General features: G+C 36.1%; 1 long non-coding RNA gene across 1 annotated transcript; it reads right to left on the bottom strand.

Moving 5' to 3' along the window:
* Positions 1 to 9,533: 9,533 nt before the first annotated feature.
* LOC145786737 (uncharacterized) lies at positions 9,534 to 23,202 on the bottom strand. The gene is made up of 3 exons (XR_014291311.1): positions 23,110 to 23,202; positions 12,406 to 12,613; positions 9,534 to 11,292 (listed from the first exon to the last, which is right to left on the bottom strand). It is a non-coding gene; the product is annotated as an uncharacterized LOC145786737 (long non-coding RNA).
* Between the last annotated feature and the right edge of the window lie 1,452 nt (positions 23,203 to 24,654).

Here is a 24,654-nt window from a genome sequence, read left to right as displayed (position 1 = left end):
ACCTGGAAGTTAAGAGGTTTTGGAAATCGTCGTAAACTTATTTTGCTTGTCGCTTGATTAGGGCGGTGCTTTTGAACTTGGGATTGATTTAGGGAAGGGGAGGGGGCGAAATATTACGAAGAGGCCCAGAAATTAAGGAAACACGGCGTATGCTGTGGAGTCGTATTATTTTTATCAAAGGTGGTTTGTTTGGGTCCCCGCCCTTCTATTTGGTACTGGGCCCAAATATCTTATCAACGGTGCTAGACATAACTTATGTCATGTTTGATGAATGAAAAAAAGCACAAAACGGCGTCATACAATATTTGAACTCAATTTAATGACGTGGCCTACATTATTGCAGTGACATCAAGCCTGAAAGCATCTTCATAACATCTGAAAACATCGTAAAATTGGGAGACTTTGGCACGTCCATTGTGCCTGCTGAATGTGTGACAAGGCCAAATTCGGTGTCGTCATCGAAGTCACAAAGTTCAGAGAGTCTTTCTCGATATTTACGTCACCCAGCTTTTACTGGATGTCCCAGCTACGCGGCACCAGAAGTTCTTACTGACACCAAAGAACCAAAAACCTTGAAAGATGCCAAGGCTATGGACGCATGGAGTTTGTAAGTGAAATGACAGACACAGTTATTGATTGCTTGCCATAGATTTTGTGGAGTAAAATAACTAGAGCCTCATACCAAGATGACAAACTTAGATGTAGAGAGTCAATGGGTCATAATTTTTGTGAATTTCGCACTTTTGGCGGAACATATGAGCAGAGGGGATAAAGATTTTACCAAGAAAGAGGTAGGCTATGAACTTCTCCTTTATGTCTCGTTTTGTTACGCCCCTGCAATTTCTGTTTACGATAAACTCTACTGCTATTTCCTATGCTTTACTATCCTACAATATCTAGAAAGTTATATTGTGGCTTATTAGTTTAAGCTATAAAATGTTAAGAAAGAAACTACTTTGATACAAGCAGTTTTGTTATCTCGTCCAGGCTGACGCGCAGTGATTGAAGATTCAGTGGACGGGAAGGCAAGGAAGCCACTGTTTGTGTTCACCTTATGCCTTTAAGTGTCCTGCCAAAAACACATCTACATGCTCTTGAACGGCGTCGAACGGGCGCCCTATTGAATGTCGTTCCAGGCCTCTCACCACTCGGCTCTGCAACCGACGCCTGTAATTAAATTATGACATTGCACTAAAAACCAATTGTTTGCTATAGTTTAAAAATACTAATGTTTTATACATTACAGGGGAGTGCTTCTCTTTACCATGGTGATTGGAAAGTTACCTTTTCCTGGTGAAACTGCTGCGAAAGTACTGGAATCTTGCATGAAGTTCTTTCATGGAGAGAGAAAGCTGCCCTTTACTGAAACAGCTTCTGACGGTAAACTTAGATCGAGCAGGCTTTAATCTTTACTGATATTATTGAGTTTGTATTGTACAATTATTAATTTAGTACAATTATTATTAATACAGAGCTATCATTCATGTATTGACCGACAGAACTAACCTACCTCAGCAATTAAGTTGTATGGATAAACCATATTTTTAAAATTTTCTAATCAAGGGATACTGTGACTGGAATGGGCCGATAATGCAAATTCGATTTTGCGCATTATTGGGACATATTACTGTTCGCCATCGCTACATTTGATACAGTATTCGATAAGCCAGAAATAAGTTACTTCGTGAGATATAATTTAGTTTGTGTGTAAACAACGAATTGCTTATGTTATCATTTCAAAATAAAAAATGTCACCATCCGACAAACAACTTTTCAATTTATTCTTTTTTTTTTTAATAAATTTAGTTTTTTTTAAAGATTTTCGGAACTTAATCCTTTCTTTGCTGGATGAGGACCCTGAAAAACGTGCTCTTGTGAATGTACTTTTGCACTACGACTGGATGAACAAGCCAGCAAGACTTCCTCGTAACTTTCACAAGGTAAAGTAATTGCAATTTAATTTAATTGTTGGAATGGTCATACAGTGTTTTAAAAGTAGGCTACCGTAACAGATAATATTAACAACGGAAGGAGACAAAAAAGGTAGGCTACTGGACTTGGTATCTTACAGACTTTTTTTAATTCTGGCTTTCGTTAAAGTAGAGTACAAACATAGAAAGTAGGCTATAGTCTGCTTTATCCTACAACACACGTACAACGAATGGAAAAGTACTCCTGGCCTAAGAAGGTTCAGTCGCTGGAAAAGGACGGGGGTAATCCACGTGGACGGTCAAAGAAGATGTGGTGTCATAGAGATCTCCGAAAGGGGAATTCTTGTGGTGGTCAACGTTCAAAACAGGAGTGCATGGAAAGCCGCCATTAGCCGGATCCAATGTTGCTGACGTCCAAATCTCTAGCCTACCCCAATACAGAGCTAAAGGACGTAGCCTACTAACTAACTAACCCTTAATCGTTACCAGTTACCTCTATAGGCTACTGCCAATGTAACTTATTAATTCGTTTCATTTTCATTCAATATTTAGATGGAGGCTATTGATAAAAGCTTCATTCAGAATTGTTCAAGAACATAGTAACTTCTAGGGCTATCAGTGAATAGGCCACAGCTTTAGTTACTTGTTTGGAACAAATGTATTTCGTTACAAATAATACGTTTTGGTGAAGAATTTTCTTTTGTTTTGCAAAATAAAAAGATTTTATTCTTGTGAGCTCGAAGCTAAACAGAATATTACAATGCAGAGTATCAATAAATGCAGCATAGATTTGCGTCATGTTCTTTGGAAAATTATTGATTGTTTACGCCAGGGGTCACCAAACTACGGCCCGCGAACTGATTTCATACGGCCCGCCACGTGCTGCGGAAATGGCAGCTGTAGTGTAAAATGCCCTGTAGTGTATCACAGCAGGGGATAACTTTTCCAGCAACATTTCGATTTTCATCACAACTTTGCTATTCCACCGCTGACTTTGTTATTTCTTGTGCTCAATTCAAGTCAATGGAGATTCTAAATAGTTGTATATCTTTTCGCAATTTGCATCCGGCCCGCAGCTGTTAATCTCGCAGCAATCCGGCCTTCAGAGAAAAAAGTTTGGTGACCCCTGGTTTAGGCGTGTTCTAATCTAAACGACATTATTTTTTGCTTGATTTTATTTCGTTTCGAACCAAGTTTTTAGTGAGGAATCTCGTTTTGCATTTTCTTTTAATAAAGTTAACTACAACAATACAACTGAAAGCTTGCTTCAAATCATACTGACATATAGGCTATAACCCAATAAAATCCTGCAATAAGCTATTTTAGTATTTTCCACTTCTTTTTTCAAAGAAATTGTTCTACAATTTTCTGTGAACCACAATATAAAAAAATTCAGAGAAATACGTCATTACCGTAGGCTCCGTAGCCTATCGCCAAACATATCACACAAAAACAACGAAAATAAAATACAGGAATACAAACCAATTTATTTTCATACTTTGTAAGCCAGTTCAATCATAAGCAGCTAAAAGCGATTTCGATCAGCTAGATCATCTTCAGTTAAGCTTATTCAAATAGCTTAAATAGAACAACGTTCTAAATCGATTTTTAGCTGTTTATGATTGAACTGACTCGTGATGAAATAAATTCGTTTGTATTACAACCGAGTCGTTCATGTCAAGCAATGTTGTGGCCTGTGGGTTTGACATCTGTCAGAAGATATTTTATTGATAAAATACAAGAAACACTATATTCCATGTTCGATTTAGATTTACAGTATATAACTATAAAACATTTAAAGGAGTGACAATAAAATACGTGAAACAATTTCCTGATTGGCTATCCGTTGATAGTATTCATGACAACTAGGCTACCCAGCAACAGCTGTAATGCCTGATTGGCTATGGCTCAACAGTAGCTTTATGACAGCTACCCTGAAACGTATTGCCTGAGTGGTGACAATATCTTCATAGTTTTGTTGAAATCTGATTGGCTACTGCTTAATATCACTCATGACAACTCGGCAGCTCAGTAACAATCCATCTGATTAGCAACTTGTTGGTCTTGACTACCACGCAGGCTCGTGTTACTTGATTGGCTTCATTTTTAGGACTCATGGCAACCACGTAGAAACCTATTTCCTGATTGGCTACATTTTTATGACTCATGGTAACCACGTAGAAACCTATTTCCTGATTGGCTACATTTTTATGACACTAATGGTAACGAGGCAGAAACGTGTTACTTCATTGGCTACATTTTTGACAGCTACGCAAAAACGTGTTACCTGATTGGCTATATTTTACGGTAACTATGCGGGTACTAATCACGTGACTGGTTTACAAATAAAATCAATTGTGACGAATTTTCACATCACTGAAGTAACCAAGTGAAACTTTTATAATAGAACAAAAAATAGACTTGTTATGAATCCGTATGCGGCCGAAGAAAGAATACAGTACTTTATATTTTTCGAAGCATGAAATCTCATTACACGATATTGTATCGAAGCACTGCTCTATTTTTACGTGCGACAGTTACTGAAAGAAACAAACAATATTTTCAATAAATTTTAATCGTAGTTTCCTTGGCAATTATATTTCCATGACTTCAATTTATTGGACAAAAAATAGGCTGGGTTCTGATGTAAAAATGCTTTATATGACGTCACAAAGCACGGAAAATTTAATTGAACTGCGGCAGTTTGCGTTGTGACTTGTGTCGAACTTGTTTCTGTCGTTATAGCAGTATTTTCACACTTTTCTCTCTCAAACAAAACAAAAAAATACACATAGTTATAATACACGATTTACAATTCATATTATGATAAGATGGTGAAAACATGACAAGGATCGGCTAACTTATCAGTATCGAGCTCACAAAATCGAAATTTTAAAGGGCCACATATAGTGTATGCTATTTGACATTCTAACATCAAATTCAGTTTGTATTGTCTAATAAACTCCACAGCCTGTTTTACCTTTACATCATCAGAAGCTTCTTATTCAAATAGACATTTTAACATGTAAAATGAGTATAGTAGAAAGAAAAGGCGTTATAACGAAATCAAGCAATCAACGTTTTTGAATTAAAACAGATGTTTTACCCGGTCCTCAAGGTTAGACTTAAACATCATAACCCGACACTATGCTTTCTAGAATTGGGGCGGCCTTGCAGATTGAAACAACCCAGGAGTTTAGAAATTAAAGACATGGGTCCTTGGCTCTTTCAGGCGGTAAAAATTCGCATATGTTGATTCAAAGTACACGTATCTCTAGAAAAGGTTTTCTGCACAAATACAGGACAACACTGGACGCCTGCGTGGGTCACAGTCAAGCGGCCGCACTGACTATCGCTGCATCACTGTAGAAAGTGCTCAACCAATGCAAGCAATACAATGCATGTGAAATGCTGTCCCCCACCATCTTTTTAAAGTGTGATGCACCTCATGTTTTAAATCAACATTTTATTTTTCGTCATTTAGGGGTCCAGCACCAAAAATAAAGTAACAGCCTATACGGTATATGATATGTCAACACAACAAGCGCAAAACAAGTGACAACACTGTTTAACGTTTAAAATATGAATTAGTAATTGTTTTGCAATTAGCGCGGCAGTGTGTACCTAAAACACCAGGAAAACAAAACAGGGATAAACACAATATAGAACTAATGGAGTGAAACTTTGATTCTGCAGCCTTCTACTCGTGATGAAGTTTAAACACTTATCATTGTGTGCTAAGTACAAAAGTGTTTACGGACATAAATATTGAAATTATCTACATTTAACTGCCTCCTAACTCTTTGACTTTGGGCTACTTTTTAAAAATGGAATTAATGACGCGGCTGGTCAGTTTAGGCAGCACTTTATAAAAAAATACATTAATTGGTTTAGTATTAGCGTGGTTAGCCTATGCAGTACATCACAGCTTGATATAAACTAAATGTGAGCTTTAATAATAAAACGTTTTTTTAGTTTTCTTGAAAAATAGATATTATGCAGTGACATGTTTTCATTTATATTTTCAGAGAAGCGCAAGAAAACGGGCACTTCGCCAAGTGCACGATGACCAGCGTACGTAATAATTAAACATTTCTTTAAAATCTTGAACTTATAAAAAGATTTTAGTTTATTTATGTGTTGGTAAGTTATCTGTAATCAATCATCAGAAATTTGTTAATCATAGCTTCGACATGTTGCAGGTTACGTGCGTGGAACCTACGTCCGTAGTTATTTGTACCAAAGATCGAAGCTTCTACATGAAGTCTTTGGAAGCGCCAAGGCAAACTTGAGAATAACACGAGATCTCTCTGGCATTCGTGTCTGCATTCCACCGAAGGCTTCAGTCGTTGTGCAAGCTTTTAGTCAAAAGGAGCTTTGGAGATTGCTTCCCGACTCCAAACTCAATCTCTTTGACGAGAGGGCAGGAATTGGTAAAGTTGTCTACGATTTATCGCCGTACAACGATTGGAAAAAGGGAAATCCTGAATTCGCTTCGGAGGAGGGCAAATGGAACACGATCAGTATGTTGCCGGTAGAAGAAGACTCAGAGGGGGCAGTCAGCACCGATGACGAGGTAATGTAATGGATACTGCTGTTACTCAACGACTTTCAATAGCTCAAATTCAAGACTTCAATAAGCATTGTGTTTATTGTAAGTTATACTACCGTTACTATAACTCACATTTACGGCAAAGTTAGATCTTGTATATCATTTAAATATTTTTAGGAATTGATATCCCAATATCCTTGCATTGGCATTACAAAAGCGGCCAAGAAAACCATCACTGATTGCCTGATGAAGAAGTCATCTGGCAGCAATTGTATCTCTTCACCACCATCAGTGCGAAAGCCCTTGATCCCACAAGCACCCAAAACTGTAGAGGAACCATCAAACAAAAGCGAAGGGGAAACATCACAAAACAAAGGTGTTGTGGCTCAAGCACGCAAGCGGAAATTCCAAGGCAAGCCATTTATTAGAATTAATTGTTTTAATTGATAAAAAAAATGTTTTAGAAGAAATGAAGTGGTGCAGAATTGTTGGTAAAAAAATAAGATAAACATTTAAATGCCCTTGTTGCTTGTCTGCAATGCCTAACTTTAGACACTTTGCTATAAAATATTTACCTATAGTTTATGCTTCAGACTCCAACAACTTATTCAAGAAAGCTTTATTGACTCAGCAGCGTAGATCTGGTAAGTTTGAATTTTCTTGACAATTTGTTTGCGGTGTGTTGATTTTTGTCATTGCTACAACTACAGTTCTTCACCATACATTTTGTAGGTAAATGTGTTGTAACTTTGTCACCGCACCTTAAAGCTAATTATCGAAACGAGTTGGAAAGAATCCACGGATACGTTGAGGCTGAAGTTTTGTTCATTCGCTTGACTTGTGCACTGTGCAGGGATGCGTAATTTTGTGTAAAAATGTAGTTTTTGCATGCTATACTACTTTTCACTCGATAAAACAATATGAATAAAAAAGTAATTGAAATTACACTCTACACAGCGTACTAGCATTTTTGTAACTATCATTAGGTCTTCTCAACGAACCAGATTCAAGTGCTGTAAGTACAAGCGAGTCGGAATTGTCATCCAGTGACTGCACAGAGTCAGTGTATCAATCCATCCATGGCAGTAACTCGGGTAAAACCAAGTTCTTTCAAATTGTTTTTCTGCATTTAACCACAACTCAAATTCAGTATGTAATAAAAACTGTCTGGTAATCCTAAAGTTGTCATTTTTCAAAAGCTATTGCTTTTTCATAAAGTTGTTAGTAGGCTATAAAAAGATGTATGGGAGATATAGAACAAATGAAGAACTTCCTGTGTTTCAAAGCCTTCTTTTGTTAAAATGCCTGAAAGTGCTATTGTGGACGTTTTGTATTCATAACACTATTTACTACTTGTGAAATGTATTGCAAGTAGTTCCTACAGTATGTATCGGAATGGCCCGTTTCGGTGAGTTCTCTATTCGGTGAGAGCCTTTTTCGGAGAGTTCCCTATTCGGTGATTTTTTTTAAAATATTGGGTACCGTAGGCTAATTATCATTGCCGTTTCAGGGTTAAGGGTTAGGCTTAGGGTCTTATTTCAACGTTTAGCGACGTTAAAACGATGTAAAAGCGGCAATGATAATAAGGCTACGGTACCCGATAATTTAAAAAAAAGTCAAAAAATCACCGAATAGGGAACTCTCCGAAAAAGGCTCTCACCTAATCGGACTCACCGAATAGTAGCAGACCCGTATATATAAGCTAACCAAAGGCCAACAAAAACACGGGTTATTACATTGCTTTTATTTATAAAAGACAATCAATGGAACACTGGCTCGGACATTGATAGCATACCGGAGGATGAACCCTCGACTGAGAGTGCTTTTCAGTTTGGTAAGAATAAGCATGCACTCTAAAATCTATTCTTTAGTAGACTAAAAAATTGGCATTGCCTATGCTGCAGTATTTCGAGAAAACCTGCAAGAAAAAGTCTTAGACGAAACGCAAAAGTAATGTTGCAACAGAAAAAAAGGAACCCAGTGCCAGGTCAATATCACAGCCATGGACGGCTATTTTTATTTTGCGCGTTGGCCAGCGTAAAGGATTTCGCACATTGTTTTAAGATAGTGTTAAATATACACTGAGACACTTTAGGATGTCTTTCGCTTACTAAACATTGTTTAAGAGTATAACTTTCTTTTTTTAGTGGATGAATCAATGACACCAGATTCTGAGCGCATTCCCATACCGCGATGTCCCAAGTTTCATGGAGTTAATAAGGCCAAACAACGTGGTTGGTTATTTGTAACATAGTGACAGCACAACAGTATGCTATGATGCAAGAATAGTTTCCAGGAAACTGCCATATTTGCTCCTAAACTACTGTATGTCCATTTCAGATTAAGCTAAATAGCTGTGTTTAAAGTGTAATACCGAAGTAAAACGCAAGTTTTATTAAGCTCTCCAATATACATTGTAACAAGTTTCCATCTTCTATCCATACTTTTCGCCTACTTCTGAAAGACGATTAGCAGTTGGATTTAGCCTACCACTCATTTTTTCTATTGCACCAATGCACATGTTTACATGAATTTAGCGTATGAGAATTGGAAAAGAAACATAATTAAGTCCCAATTAGCCCCTATTTGGGATAACCTGTGCCATTGAAAAATTTTTATAAAGTAAATTACTTCCATAACCGTTATTCCTCAAACTTTCATTATGTCTTATTATGGATCATTTCTGTAAATAGCCTACAGCCAACTTTTTTAACAGGGCGAGCACGCGTCGCCAAAGGTACCTATGCAACTGGGTACATATCCGACTTGGAAACCAGAGATCGAGGCCATGGTTAGTGTTATCGATTCTGTAATGGCCTTCAAAGTTAGCTTTATGATTTACTATAACATTTTAAATTTTTGTAAAATATACACGGTGATGTTAAAAGCAATGTTTAAAAATATATTATAGGCCAATCAAAACTCTACAAAGTAAGTTAATGCTTTTCTTTAAAGATGTTAGTGGTTCGTCTGACTTGGAGAGTTTGTCATTCCGTGATAACAACTCAAATGAACAGCCTCGTCAAGTCAAGAAAAAACGCGTTCCCAAATTCCATATTGCCGCTAAAGGTAAATCCTTATTATTTCATAAAATAACGTTGCTCCACATTTCAGCTGAAACAAAACTGTATGTGTATAGACAAATTCATCTGAAACAATTTAATGACGACAGAAAACTTATAGAGCATATAATCGGAATACTTGGACTATATGATTCATCCGAGGCTGTCAATGCCTGGATCAGGCAAAGACAATTGAAGATGCAGATGAAATAATGTCCACAAAAAAATGTGTTTAGCTTTGCGCTTTACAGGAATGCAAGTATAAGTGAATCTACTTGAAACATAAATTGGTTTCATTCAAGGTACAGATCTGCGTGAATTTGGCAATCAAGAATTGGGTCATACAATGAATTCAGACAGGACGACTGCTATTGGTGGTAAGTTTTGCCGTCACAACAGTGTCCTCAGTACTTTTATATTGTGCATCTCTATATGTTATATTTTTGTGTTATACTACATCAGTTTGCAACAAAAATGTTCAAACTTGAATCTCATAGTCATACCCATTAAAGCCCAGACGATATCATAAAAAATAGTTTAATATAACACAGAATTGTTTAAACTCAAGGCAGTTAGAATCACCGTAAATGCTTTATGTAGCATTTTAGTGGACCTTCAAACGTAAACTTCCGTACAACAAAATTTAAATTTCTGTATGTTTCAAATGAAAACATAGGCTAAAGTTCCTATCGAAATGAACAGGCAATAACGTCCGTTGCTTTCCTCATACATGAGGCCATTCTTGTTCTTTTTAAGCACCAACTTTCTAAGAAGTTACAAACACGTCAAAGCGCTTGCTTGATGCAGTTCAAGAATCTTTAAATGTTTATTGTCTTTTTCTTCAACTGTTATAATCTTTGTTAAATTAAGATGGTTCAACATCGGATGAACTGGATTTGCGTACGGACTCTGAAAACGAAAATCTCTCTCCAGCTTATCGCCAAAAAGATGCAAGAAAGCGAGAATTTCGCAAGAAAATTTCGAAGGCCAATCTTGCATCACAGCCTGGTAAATTATAACCTTTTCTTTACTGTCGATAACTCCACATCTCTAAGACAATTTAAATTTTAAGGATACTGGCAGGTCTATCTTTAAAGACAAATTTCGTTGATTGCCAAAGCATCGTGTTTGGTTTGTACTCCGCATACTAACAAAGATTTTACAATTTTTATGGAAAAATTTATGAAGGATCCTTCAAAATTAACTGTATTGCTTCAATCAGCGTTAAAAAATATACTACGATTGCTTCTGTCCTACTTACAATATAGCAATGTACGAATCAACTCAGTAAACTATGCTTCCATCAAAACATCGGAAGCGTTTATCCATGCTTGTGTGCAACAGAGGGAGTCGACAAATTATAACCTTTATTTGTTTGATGTGACACTAACACTAACAGCATTAATGTATCAATAACAGATTACAAAGCATTGACATTTGACAACGTATCTTGTGATTTTAGGCCCAAATCAGATCAGATGCACTAAAAAACTGGCTGTTGAATGTCAATCTGACTCTGACAGTTCATTTGTTACTATAGGTAAGCTTCTTTGTCTTGTTTTGGTATAGTTTAGCATAACAATCATTTTGCAGATTTAATACTTCTGTACTTTGATTTAACATCAAGATACTTCCGCAATCATTTTGAAATACAGTACACCAAGAATCATGTAAAAATACTCTTATTGCAATACTTGATTTTGTTTTTAAGACTCCTTCTGTCAAGACATTGACTTTTGCACTGAGTCTGCGAAAAATAAGGAGTATCAGAAAAATCTTCAACAAATGATTGATTCATACAAAAAGAAAGGTCTGACTGGGAAAAATAACAACTACCACGACAACCTGAAAGGTATCAGTCTACAGCTTTCAGTTGGTGTAGCTTTATGCTCTTTGACTTATGGCCACAAATAAGTTAATTAGGAACATTGTTTTAAAAGGTCTTCGCTTCAAAACAGCAATCTAATAGCTTCAAAAATATTTAAAAAATGACTGAAATTGAAGCTAACAGCTTATATCTTGCTTGAAAAGATCGAATGTGTTCGATACGCTGATTCAATTTCAAGTTGTTTCGGCATTATACTCTGCAGCAAAAAAATTTGAACGCCCAGTTTGAACTGAACTTTTTTATGGAATTACATCTTTTTTCAAACTTGATGTTATGATAATTTTAATGAATGAACACAATAAACTATTGCACTAGGTACAGACGGAAAACTGATTTCTGTTGAATTTGGAGATCTTGAACCGGAAGATCCAAAAGCCTTTGCAGGTAAGAGCATTACTTTTCTAAACTTCAACCATGTGAGACTAAGTTACGAAACGTTGAATACAACAGAATTAAAACCAAAGCACAATTGCTAGGGAACTGTTAAAACGTATCTTTTACCAAAAATATACATAACATGGGAATGATAGAAAAGTTAACATAGGAAATTGAGTTAATTAAGCGCTACTTATAAGGTTGCATGTTGGATAACAATCATCAGGCGCAACACAGAAAAGCAAAGTTAACATAATTAAAATTAATTAAAAATAGAATGCATATCTACATTAATCTTATAATGTTAACTACACTTAAAATCATTCCTTAATTTCTGAAGTTTGAACTTTTGTAGTTTTAGTAAAGCAACGATCCACGGTGTGTTAAGTAAGTTTTATTTGCAGGACGCTTATTTTTTTCTAGTCAAAATATCACAATGACAACAACTAGAGATTGAAATATTCGAAGTCGTCATAAAACTTGAAACAATATTAGCTACATTTTTCTTTGCAAAAATATGTTCTAAAATTTATAAATACACTATATACTTCTTGTTAAAATTTAGGTATGGTTGCAATAACGTTAACACAACTTTACCTGTCTGTGCTTTGATGGTAAAGTTCACACTCCACAACTTATTAACCACATGATTATGTTTTGTTTTAAGATTTTTTCAGCTCAGAAGATCCAGACTTTTTGTCGGATTCGGCAAGCGAATACGATACTTTAGATGAAGTTGATATTCTCTGGAAGGAAAGTGGATTGGTTGTTGAAGCTGAGGACACAAAGGATTCCCCGACCAGACCTACGTTCGTTCAAAATGAAAAAGGTATATAGTCTAACCATTAAATTGCAAGCTTTCCTTGTTTATCTAATACAATATTACGAGTAAACACATGTCTTTTAATAATAAAAAGTTCTTTTCAGATAGTTCAGTTTCAATTGAGAAAAAAAGATATGTAGGCCTATGAGTTTTTAAATGCAGACCATAGTCTGGTAGGCTACTGCATCTACCTAATTTAATTTCCAGCTGAAATCAATTTAAAAACGAGAGTAAGGTTAGAACTGATAAAGTTTAAAAATACAAACGCCCAACCAACAGCAAAGAAAGAAAACATGCATTAGAAAATAGTTCGTTTTTGTGGTTTATACCTAAAACCAATAAACACTCAATGATGTCAAAACTTATCGATGCAATGTTTTACATTACAAGGAGCTGCAGACGTTGTTGATAAGAAAAATCTTCAAACAACACTTCTGGATGTTGGTGGATTTTCTGGCAATACTTCCAATCTAACGTCCCAAAATGTTGAGCAAAAATCCAAATCACAATCTACAACTGTTTGCATTCCTCCACTTAAAATTTCCGAACCAGTAATTCCAAAGGCTGGTGAATGTACAAGCAAGACACAAATATCAACTTTACCAAGTATTGGAGATCTTCCTAGCAAAAGCATCAAGCTTGCACCTCTGAATCTTAATGAGCACTCTGGCAAGGCTCTCAAGCTTTTAAAACAGAAAGTTGGCAAACTTCCTGGCACTACAAGCGCATCTTCAAAGAGCGAAGGATTTTCTGGCAAAAATCCGAAAGTTCTTTTGAACACTTTGTCTGTTCCATCTGATAACTCTTCCAAACCGATACTTCCGAATGTTGACGAGTTTACTGGCAAAACTCCAAAACAAATACTTCAAAAGTCTGATAAATGCGCGAAAGGCATTTCCACAAAACCACTTTCAGGTGGTAAGTTTTCTGGAAAAATGTCTAAGCAAACAAACAAGATTGGTGGTTTAGCTGGCAAGACCAGCCAATCAGATACACAAGTTTGCAGTACTTCGCATATCCCCACTAAAACCTCGGCTAGTGAAGGTGGTATGATGTACTACGAGCTTTCTCAAACAGAATCCCAAAGCGCTGACCTGTTGTCTGGCAACACTGGCCATGAAAAGCTTCGAAGAATTGATGATATCCATGACAATGCAACTCAGTTGACACCGGTAAATTGTGAAAATCTACCTGGCAAGATTTCGCAAACATCATTTCTTGATAATGTTTCAAGAAAACCATCGGTGCTAACTTCCCATATGATCAATACATGCTCTGGCAACATGTCAAAGATCGCATCGAAAAATAATATCAAAAATCGAAGCAAGGAAGATCAACCAATCTTCAAAGTATTTGAAAATAAAAGTATGTACAGACTGTTTTGCTTCCGATAAAATTATATAGCCTAGGCCTACAGAAAGTAGAACTTCTTGAAAAAAGTCGTCACGCAATACTTAAATGTGTTCCTTGGTCGTTGAATAGAAAAAAATATGTAAAACATCAGACAAGCACAGTTTTAGCCACATTAGCTTGAAATATATCTATTTCTTGTCGCCATTAATGCAAAAATTATGCAATTAAATTGCGAAAAAGGTTATTAGTTGCTTTAATAATATATCCCCTCTGTGTTACTATTGTAAGCTTATTCTCTAATCTAATTTTTTTTTAAATTGTAGAAATGTGCTTGTTTGATAGAATTATACAAAACATGTTCTTCACAGATGACTTTAATTTTGCAGAATTTGACGTTTGCACTAAATCTGAAAGTGAAAGTTCATCCTCAAAAAAGCATCAGCTAACCGTTGATGAAAAGAGAGGCATTGTCTCTGTTAAAAAGAGAAGAGGAAACTTAGCATCGAGATCGCAAAAAGTAAACTTTCTACTTAGCGACCCTCGTCCAGAAAAACAAAGCGGAAGTAACACCAAATCGGACTTTGAGGATACAGAAGATTCGTATGGTAATTCCCAATCAGATCATTTTTTATGAAAACTAAGTCTGAGTCTGTGTAGGCTATAATTTAGCATTATTGTGAAAGCCAATGTTTAAATAACGTTTTTTTGCAGACGAATTCAGTATCGATGAATTGGATTTCCGTACTGAGTCCGAAGGCGAAAACATACCAGCCAAAAAGAAACAGCTAGCATCTGTCCAAATCGATGCAGCTCCGACTAAAAAGGAAGAGACTATTGCTTCAACTTTGAAGCAGTCTCCTTCAAGTTACACTGATAATAAATTTGACTTTTCTCGTGAGCAACAAAGCAAAAATGTCGTAAAAAATGACACGGAGATAGCTTATGATTCACCAGGTAAGTTTTATTTTTATTTTTTTATAGCATTGATTATATCATTGAAATAAACTCACTACCTATGTTTAATAAAATATTGCAGTAAATTCATTATTGGCCATGTATTGTGTAGAAGACTCTATTGCGGAAGAATTGGATTTCCATTCGGAATCCGATATTGAGATCACATCTATAGATGTGCTCGGCAGCGACCGAACTGTTCATCCAATTGAACAAAAAGAAAATGCGGATAAGACTGAACCTCTTTGTAAGGATCAGTGCAAAGTTACAGTGAACTCTGACAAGAAAGGAGTTCCTGATTCATCTGGTAATTTTATGTTTCAATTTGATTTTTTGATCATACTTCGTGTAAAAAAAGCTAGGACTGATTTATTTTTCAAAGCAATTTATTTATTAGTTTATTTTTTATGCAGATGACTCTATTCTAGAAGAGTTGGAGTTTCGTACCGAATCCGAGTGCGAAAAAATATCACTGAAACACCATCAGCTCATACTCGATAATAAAAAAACTGCTGCAGTCGAACAAGACAATACTTGCTCAACATCGGGTAAAAATTACCGTTATGTCATAAAACATGCTAGCGTGAAAAAACTTTCGATTTATTCGTATTTTTTTTTTAGTTCAAGTGCTTCCATGCACAGAAGCATCTTTAAGTATATACTCCTTTCTACTTTTATCGAAGTGCTTGCTTAACAGTGGCCTGTAAATGAGTCCATAATAAGACTGTAAATGAGGCCTGTAAATTTTGCAGATGAGTCCATTTCAGAAGAACTAGACTTTTGCACTGAATCTGAAGAGGAGATAAACCCTACACAAAAGCATCCAGAGGTGGCTGAAAAACAAAAGACATGTGTTCCAGCTGAGATGAGAAAAGATGCTTATCTGACTGCTCCTCCAAGCGAAGACAATGAAGACCTTTGCTTTGATTCTGATGGAGACCTTTTTACTGCTGGTAGGATATCTAACCCTATAAAAAAAATTATCAAAAAACAACATTTACGTAAATGTTTGGAATTTTAGACATTGATTCAATTTCTTTCAGTTTTCGAAGAAATTGAAGGGGCAACTGAAGCAGAAAATGGCAATTTATCCATGGAAGAGGAAAGAAAAAGTATGCTTCAAGAATACGAAGCAAACATTCAATTAGAAAAGCAAAGAGTGCTAGGACAAGGATCAAATAATGCAGCAGGTGACCAGAAACATAATCTAATTGAACAAAAAGAGTGGTTCGTATCGAGGCTTGTTGTGGATTGGACACCTCTCAGAATTTATGTCAATTTCTGTAAAATTTGCAGCGAGATACGTTTTTGAGGACTATGACTTCTCCACTGACTCCGAAAGAGGAAAGTCACCTTGTGACAAGGATCAGCCAACAATCGATGACAAAACAGCTGAAGTTTCAGACACTGGCACGGCAAAAATGTCCAATGGTAATAAAACAGACGTTTGTTTGTAATAAGAATCCTTAGCATATTAAGTGATGTTCACTACAATTGAAATAAAAATACAGCATATGAAAAATACGAAAAAAATACACTATCCAGTGTACAGCTAATATGATGAAAATTTATAAAACAAAGTTTACAAGAAATGCCTACCACTGACGATATACCGGGTATCAGTGGAGTATAAAGATAGTTACAAGTTTATTAATGGTTTGTGAAACTACCAGGAATAACCTATCAAAGACTTTGTTAGTCCAAGGATAAAGATTCAAAACGAAACCAAGCTAGAGGCTTTTCTCAAATAGCCAAATATGAAAATAAATATTACTATCAATGCGTAGTTGACGAAAAGTTTTTCTGTCCAAGAAAAAATGTAGTAGGTTACGAATCAAGTACGTGTTAAAATCTCCACTACACACTTGTTGAACGCAAATACTTTTTATAGACGAATTATCGGTACCTACCCATGAAAAACCGCGTACCAAAATTACCACGTCAGTGACCAAGTCCGATGCTGGAGTTTTTGCTAAAACTGACGCGGTGGAAGTAAACAGTGCTGAGAGACACTCCAGCAACAGTTCAAACTCCGCATCCCCGATTGTTGATGAAGTTATATGCAAGATTGAAGAATCAACAGAAAGAAATGTTTCGTCTGGTAATATTTTATTTCTTCTTGAAAGTTTTATAGCTTTGTAGAAACACAGAAAACAAACACGTCTTTAATTAAATCTTGCAATCAACGCATTAATGGACTTTATCTATGTGTGTCAAATTTTCTCACTACCCCATAAAGCGTGTACATGAAAGAGACATGTTTTATCCAGATGATTCTATCTTGGAAGACATATGCAATGAATCAGACAATGAAAAATCATTGCCAGACTCCTTGAATGAGCACCATCTGACATTTGATGTGCACAAAAGTGATGCTCCACCTAAAGAGAGTAAGGAAGTTTTTTTCTGAATATGTCTCCAATCGCATACAAAAATAGTTTCTGCTCAGATTCTGCTAACACACACAATGCACAGATACTCTAGATAAACTTTATATTTTACAATAACTCCATTTCCATGGTAGTTATTGATCAACTTAAACAGTTGATTGAATTTGTGACATAATACCACAGATTCTTCCATTTCGGAAGAAATTGCCGTATTGACGGAGAGTGGAAGCTGTTCTCTGGATGAGCAAGACCTAATGCATGATAAAGATGCAGAAAATCGGCTGCTAAAAAAGAAGCAATCGAGTAGAGAACAAAGAATGCCACTTGTTGAGTTTGCAACAAGCAGCAGTGAGTTGAATATGTCACCGTTGAAATAAGTTTAAGTGATCTAAAAAATTTAAAAAAAATCTCAAAGTATTAAAGCTTCATAAAGCTCTTTGTTTAGTAATTCAGAGCATTGGTAAAATGATAACAAACTTGTGTACGTGTATGGCGCATTTTTCAAATGTATAAACGAGCAGGTGATGAAATGTATGATGGTTCATAACTCATAAAAACTACGGATAACATGTGTTCTTCCCTGTGCACTGTTCAAATCGCAATAATTGAATGTAAAATTAGTACATTTACTGTACAAGTCTTTTTCACAGATGCTGCAGCTTTTGCTGACAGTTCTCGGGAGGTGGTGGTCGAATCTGCATCTAAAGTAGATAAATCATTACAAAGCCCAAACGTCAACAAAAGATCAAAGAAAATCAAAAATCAGAAACCTATTGTCAGCAGAATTGCCAAATCGGCACCTTTAAAAAGTGATAACTCTGTACGAAAAGGTACCAAGTCAGCTCCTTCGAAAACGGTTCGAACCTTAGCCAAGATTGCTAAATCTCCATGTCAAAATGAGAGTGGATTTCCAAACATCAAATCTCAATTGCAACCTCAAGATGAAGATGGATTTTTCGGCGATGCGGCACCTCAGAACACTAATGAACTCTCAGGCAAAAAAGCTAAATTAGTATCCCAAACTACTGATGGGTGTCTTGGCTCGGAAACTAAACCACAATTTTACGATGTGGATGTTGATTCAGTTTCAAGTAAGACTTCGTCTATAACTGATTGTAGATTGAATCAGTATTTTGTAAGACTGTTGGTAATGTTCCCTAGTTTAGGGTTGCCATACCGTCCGGAAAATTCCGGACATGTCCGGAATTTAGGGTTAAATTTTGTGTCCGGGAGGAATTTAAAAAAATGCTCAAATGTCCGGAATTTTATGATGGGCGTTTTGGGGGAATTACAATTGCGGGAATAATCCTGTAAATTAGGGGTGTCCTAGAAAAATCGCTCAGCCAGCTCATTTTACTGCATCTGCAATCGTACTGTGCACACTGCCAATCCAGAACATTGTTATTTCGTACCGTGTGCATTTTTTTAACTACAAGGTTGTACGGAATTATGATGTAACAGAGCGTTTTCCTTATCAATGATGTTTACCACTTAGAAGTCAGTGTTACCATTTTAGTCTTTTTAAAACCAAATCTGTTTTTTGCAGCCGTTTGGTTTATTTTTTTCGCTTTGGTTTATTATTTTTTTTAATTTTTTTTTATTTTTTGGTTTATAATTTGTTTTTTTTTAACATACTTTACGTCAGGTATTCGGTTCGTTGCAGTGATTATTTCACTCGAACAAATTTTTTAGTCTATTTCTGCTATAGTTATTCAATATTTTGACTGGAGGAAAGGTGAATTGCAATCAAAATTGATTGAGTTTACAAACAAGGCAAACGAGACTGCCGACACAATAGCCACTTATGTAAAAGACACCTTAGAAAAAAAGATGCTTTTGAAAAAATGTGTGGCATTTACAGGAGACAACTGCAATACTATGTTTGTAGGACTTAGGCGTAATGAGCAAGGAAACAATGTGTTTGCAAAGTTGAAGAAAATGTTAAACCCCTCATTGATTGGGGTTGGCTGTTCAGCACACGTTTTGAACAATTGTATCCATCATGGGGCTGAAAGAATAAACATCGATATTGAAAATAATATCAATAAGATATATCAATATTTTTCTATTTACACAAATTAGAACTCAACAACTGAAAGAATACTGTAAATTTGTAAATTGTGAATACAAGAGACTTCTCTCTCATAGCAAGACTCGCTGGCTCTCCTTGTTTCCTGGAATTTCAAGATTGTTAGAAATGTTTTCACCCCTGAAGTCCTACTTTTTGTCACAAAAACATCCACCAATAGTTATTAAACGGTTCTTTGATAATGAAATGAGCGAGTTATACCTTTGGCATATGCACTCACTAATGTCCGTGTTTCATGGACGTATTCAAGTAGTTGAGAGAGAAAACAATTCCGTTGCAGAAGTGCTAGAAAATTTGGAGCTGGTTCATAAGGTGCTTGTGGAAGGAAGAATGAAAACTTTATGTCCTTGAAAGTTAAAAGGCTTTTAGTTGAAAAAAGAGAAGAGGGATATGAAGATGAATCACAAGATGAATGTAACAATTTTCTTTCCGAAGTTGCAAACCTCTATGAGAGATGCTTGGAGTACCTGTGCAAATGGATGAAACCAATGGAAGTGTTTGCTTGTTTCAAATAGATGACCTTAAACGAGATACCAAGTTGGAAGGATGTAGAGCCTTGCCTGGAATATCTCATTGGTAATGGGGTTGATGTGGACGATGCAAGTGCTTTGACCAAATCTGTAACTTGAAGCAGTTTGTGGAAAGTTACCTACAGGACGAAGAATTTATTAAATTGCCAACGCATAAGAAATGGTGCAAATATTTCGATCAGTCTACGAACATCACATGCCACTCAGAAATTACATATATTGATTTCCATTAAGGATATGCTAGGGGATCTCCTGACTAAGAAGCAGCGGGCCAGCGATTCTCCATCAAGTATCAATTAATCATTCTTTATTACAAAATACAGTAGCCTACATGGAAAATCAGCAGAGCCCTATTGGCATATGCATTTCGCTCTAACTTTAGAGCATCTTTAGTGCCTAAAACGCAAACATAAGAAAGCAAAACCTAAAAACTGTCACTAAATAAATAAATAAATGAATCTGCAGTAGCCTAAGATACTGACCAAGACTAACTGCCAAAACTAACTGGTAGAATACTGCGTAAATATTAACTGGCTGCGTAAAATATTTCACTCTGAAAATTTAAGGATTGTTCAGTTTTTCTTTGCTTTTACATCCCACAATGCCAATGTAGAGAGACTCCTTTCACTGATGCAAAGTCAGTGGACTAAAGAAAGAAACAAGTTGAGCGTTGCGACTATGAAAGGCATATTGACTCTTCAATATAATTTCAAAGATATGTGCTGTAGTGAATTTTTCTCATTTTTGAAATCACGCAAGGCCCTATTGAAGAGAATTAGATCTTCAGAAAAATATGCATGGTCAAAAGAGTTAATTTGTAGTGACTTGACTTACAAGCGTGTCTTTAATTTGTTTTAAGCATGTAATTGCTGTTCTTCCTTTTTCGGCACAACCTAATTCTCATTATTATTTTTCACTCTGAAGTTGAGATTTTTTTCAGTGACGGTCCGTAGCTATATTTAGAGAGTGCTTACCCTGCCTGGTGTGAGATTCTGCTCGTGACAGAAGACAATACTTTTCATTTCGGTAGCTGGCGCTTTAGCATGTGTATCGTACAACGTTTGCAGCTTTAGCATTTCGGTAGCGCATATATATGGTCTCATGTAAATAGTCATGCGCTGTCCGGAATTTTGCTTTTTCAAATATGGTAACCCTACCCTAGTTGTAGTCGATTAATCCTAAACCATGTTTTCATAATAGTTTGCTTGCTCCATAATTCTTATTGGTTTCTGGTGATCAACTTAATTTAACTGTTAGTCAATTTATTTAACATCTGCATTCTGCATTGATTTTAAACGCACAAGATTTTTTGTTTATAATAAACCTACGGTAAGTTATTTGGTAATCCACCACGGATAGACTGATAGCCTTACCCAGACCTCTAAAATTTACAATTATATATATGCTTAATCAAATAGATGGAAAGGTTAAAACAAAACTTACAAAGTTGGTATAATATTGCAATGTATTTAGATGCCTCTATCGATGAAGAATTGAGCTTTTGTGCTGAGGCAGAAACTAAAAAATCTTCTGATGTTGCTGCAGTCAAGGAAGATGAAGTTTTAAATGTAGATTCAGGTAAATGTAAAGAACAAGATGAATATCGTTTTGACAAGAATGTAGCACGTACCGTATGTGTTTTTTTTTTGTAAACTGTTGATGAAAAATACGAACTTATTTGAGACTGTTACTTATAAGTTATGAGTTATATACTGTGCGTAGGTTGTGTACGGTACTGAATAATGCCTTTTCCTACTACACACAATTAAGGCTTGTTTTTTGTTTTGAAGAAATTGCTTTAACAACTGAACTAAAAAAGAAAAATTCGTCAGCGGATCTGCATGAGTTGATGCAGGATGAAGATGGGCATCTTTCATCAGAAGAAAAGCCTGCACCTAGCAACGGTCTTGTCAAAGGTAACAGTGAATGAACCAATTTATTTTAGTTTGAATGCTTGTTGATTTTCAGGGTATGCAGTAAAAAAGTGATATCAAGCTATTCAGCAATAAAAACAAACGTAACCTTTCAACTGCACTTGGTTTGCTACAATTAATCATGTAACTTCATTTAGCAGACGAGCCAACTAGCTATGGTGCTGAACGCGTTATTCAGCAACCAACGACGATAAAGCACGACCATCAGAATCATTCTGATGATGATCAATCAGAAGATTTGTCAATGCAACTTCTGAAATCGAAAGCAACACCAACTTTGGTGACACATCTCTCCTTTAGTGCACCATTGCAACCTGACGTTGGTAGTTCATCATTAATGAAAATAAAAGGTACTGAAATTGCTGGACACTTAAAATTTACGAGCTTTTAAACTGTGTTAAATTATTGTTTTAAAATCTAACACAAACTGAGTATTAAGCAATACCAAAGTAGCGCCAGAATAAATTTATACCGTTAAGTTTTTTTCTTACTGCACTTCACTAAAACACAGTTTATGAAAACAAGTGATAACTTTTAACATAGAACGTCTCAGGAGCAAAACGGTTGGAAAGCCTGGTTAACCTAATTAAAACAGAGCCCAAAATGTAGCCTAAATACAAAACTCATGTTCAGCAAACGTTTCGAAAGCTTGACTGTTTTCATCTTTAGTGTTATTGAACTTGTTATTTGCAGAACCACGTCAACCAGTCGTTATATCGAACGATCTGATTGAATTGTCGAAAAGTAGTGTACGTGACAACTGCTTTCAGCTAATAACTGATAAAAGTCCAGACTCATACAGCGATTTGACTATTGCAAATGTTGGCGAAGTTGATTGGGCATCAAAGCCAAGATGTGATGACGATTTTAAATCACCACCATACTCAGAAGAAACTACATCGTCAGAAGAACGGATGTACTACTTAGGTACAAAAATCGACTAACAAATTTTTACTACAAAGCAACTATAGGTAGCCTACCACCATTTTACCGGTAGGTCGACGTGATGTCTATACATCTTATAACCTTTCCATACCAAGCGTTTTCTTAATAGGGGCATCGTGTTGGGTTCTTCGCTATAACAATCATCACAGATAATGATTTTTTATTCATTTATAGGAGGTCTTGCAGAAGAACTACGCCGTCGCAAAGACGGTACATATTACAGCAATAACAAGCGTACTCAAACAAAAGATGATGCAAGTAAAGGTATTTGCTAATAAATTACCTTCATAAAATCTTTCTTTTTTGCAATGATTTCCCTACCAAGATTGTAAGCTAACCTAGCTGAATTTAAATGCCCTTTTCTTGTGCAGCAACCTAAAATTGATATATGTTTTATTGAATCCTGCTTTTGTTGTTATTTTTATTCACCCAGCACCAAAACTATTGTGAATTTCTCACCAAGTAGTCTAGGCCTACTACTGAAATGAATCATTCAGATATGAACTTTGAGATAAGATAGATAACAATGGTCATGAAATGAATGGCATGTGAATACCAATGAGGTACTGTACTTTCTCCTGCATCTTCAACTTTTATTAGTACGTACAGTAGCCTACCAAAATAAACGAAGTACAGAAACAAAGTTGCCACAAATAGCTACTGGTTTTCAGTTACGGTACAGCATATTATTCTCCGCAAAGATACCAAAACATCTAGACCTAGCAAACAGTTGAAATCACGTCCATTTTTGGCCTAGCTTATTGCATGGTTTAGCCTAGGTTAGGAGGGATAACGTTCGGGTTTTGCTGCTTGAAACAAACTGTACCCAACGGATTAGAAAGTTTATTTAGATCAGAAATAAAACCTCGCTGCAATTCTTACAACCAATCACTCTCAAAACGCTACCGTAATACTAGGTTACGTTGCTGACACTATTGTAACAAATACCCTTGACCAATTACCAGTCTCACTATTCCTCAACTCTCGCTACTCAGCGAGCCTATACGCCTATGTGGTAAACTAACTATTTTGTTAACAATCTATCGAGGAATGAATGACTCGGTCGGCGCAGCACTCCGGCCTCAATCAGTAGCACAGATTTGTTAGTTTTCAATAACACAATAGCTTTTGTCACGTCATAAAATATGTAGTTTCAGTGTTAATCTGCCACGTTGACAATTCAGCACATTAATTCATACCCGCCTATTGCTAATAAAAATGTTCAGTAGGTTTCCTGTAGCAAGCATTTTATACGGTACTGTATTTCCAAATCGGAGCAACATTTATGTGACTTTTCATACCTCACATAGATCTTGGAAAGGCCAATGATTACATCACTTTCGGATCTGGTTACTGATAGCTATAATTTTCTGCCTTAACTTAACTGATTTACGATTTTTTTTACGACAAAGCTTAAAAAGGTTCCATTTTTACAACTATTTTCAAGGTGGTTCTCCAGAAGCAGAAAGCAGCACTGCTTCCGAAATTGAACTATTGCGAAAAAACCAAGAAGAGCAAATGTGCAATGCCCATTTGGAGAAATGCTTCCCAAATAGCCAGGGCAGTGAAGATTCTGAGATTAAACAAATTTTGGGTGGACCCGTCAGAACAGAGTCTTTGTGCTCTAACAGTAAATCTTTAGATTTTTTTTATTTGTACAGCAGCTCATACTAAACTTAGCTTATTGTCTTTGTAGCTTTAGTTTTGTAAACGTAATGACACATTGTAGGATACGTTGTTTTGCGTGTAATCAGGCCCGGATTTAGGGGGGCAGAGGGGGCAGGTGCCCCGGGCCCCCCGACTTTTGAAGGGCCCCCCTACGTGGAAA

This window comes from Aplidium turbinatum, chromosome 17 (assembly GCF_918807975.1).
Source record: "Aplidium turbinatum chromosome 17, kaAplTurb1.1, whole genome shotgun sequence".
NCBI classification, from domain to species: domain Eukaryota; kingdom Metazoa; phylum Chordata; class Ascidiacea; order Aplousobranchia; family Polyclinidae; genus Aplidium; species Aplidium turbinatum.
The sequence above is the reverse complement of the archived record's forward strand: the minus strand, read 5'-3'. Positions and strand labels throughout refer to the sequence as shown.